Source organism: Alligator sinensis, unplaced genomic scaffold, assembly GCF_000455745.1.
Source record: "Alligator sinensis unplaced genomic scaffold, ASM45574v1 scaffold340_1, whole genome shotgun sequence".
NCBI classification, from domain to species: domain Eukaryota; kingdom Metazoa; phylum Chordata; order Crocodylia; family Alligatoridae; genus Alligator; species Alligator sinensis.
This window is the reverse complement of record NW_005842004.1, coordinates 2,021,911-2,023,238: the sequence shown is the minus strand read 5'-3', so window position 1 is coordinate 2,023,238 and position 1,328 is coordinate 2,021,911.

Sequence of the window (1,328 nt, the reverse complement as noted above, 5' to 3'; positions counted from 1 at the left end):
GACCAAAATGCTGGCTTGCATCCATAGATGCTTCTCAAGCAAATCCCGGGACGTCATTCTCCCCCTGTACTCGGCCTTAGTGAGGCCGCAGCTGGAGTACTGTGTCCAGTTTTGGGCTCCACAATTCAAAAAGGATGTGGAGAAGCTTGAGAGAGTCCAGAGAAGAGCCACGTGCATGATCAGAGGTCAGGGAAGCAGACCCTACGATGACAGGCTGAGAGCCCTGGGGCTCTTTAGCCTGAAAAAGCGCAGGCTCAGGGGTGATCTGATGGCCACCTACAAGTTTATCAGGGGTGACCACCAGCATCTGGGGGAACGTTTGTTCACCAGAGCACCCCAAGGGATGATGAGGTCGAATGGTCACAAACTACTTCAAGATCGTTTCAGGCTGGACATAAGGAAGAATTTCTTTACTGTCCAAGCCCCCAAGGTCTGGAACAGCCTGCCACCGGAGGTGGTTCAAGCGCCTTCATTGAACACCTTCAAGATGAAACTGGATGCTTATCTTGCTGGGATCCTATGACCCCAGCTGACTTCCTGCCCTTTGGGCGGGGGGCTGGACTCGATGATCTTGCGAGGTCCCTTCCAGCCCTGATGTCTATGAAATCTATGAAACTCATACGGTGTTATGTATGGACACTAAGCATTTTACAATACAGGTGAGGTTGGTCCTCCAATCATGCTACACTGTTACTGCATTGCTCCTAACCCCTCCCAAACACATTGCTGAAAATCGCCACTCTGGTATGTAGCAAGAACTCTCCTGTTCCCTCTCTGCCCAGCACACCTTCCCATTAGTCAGGACCTTTAAAAAGTCAGTGAGCTCCCTTGCAATCTTTGTTCAATATATCTGCACCTTGCACTAGTTTCTAACAACTAGCTGTTAACTCACTCCCTATTTTACCATGGCCACTCATGCCCTGCCCCACTCCCACCAGCCTGAGGAAACCAAAAAGCATGAGCCCAGGCACAGCCCCTTCCCCCCTAACCCTCAAGAAAGCTTACGCTGTAGACTTTGGTCATTTGAAAGTTACTGAAGTTTACTGAACTCATGTTTAGGAGAGATAGGAAAGTAGTAAAGTAAAAACATCCCCAGCCAAAGGTCACTCACCCCCTAAATACAAGCATTCCCTTTCCTCTCCAACTCACCACAGTACTTAATACAATTGTGAATGGTTCATTTGCGCTCCCTTAAAGTTAAGGCTTCATTTTAGGTCAGGTAAAGAAAGATGAATGGCTTAAATATCTTTAGAGTAGTATTTAGAAACTGAACAATTCACTTTAGTTTGAGATTTTAGTGTAGCCAGCTACCTATTTCAGACTCCCAA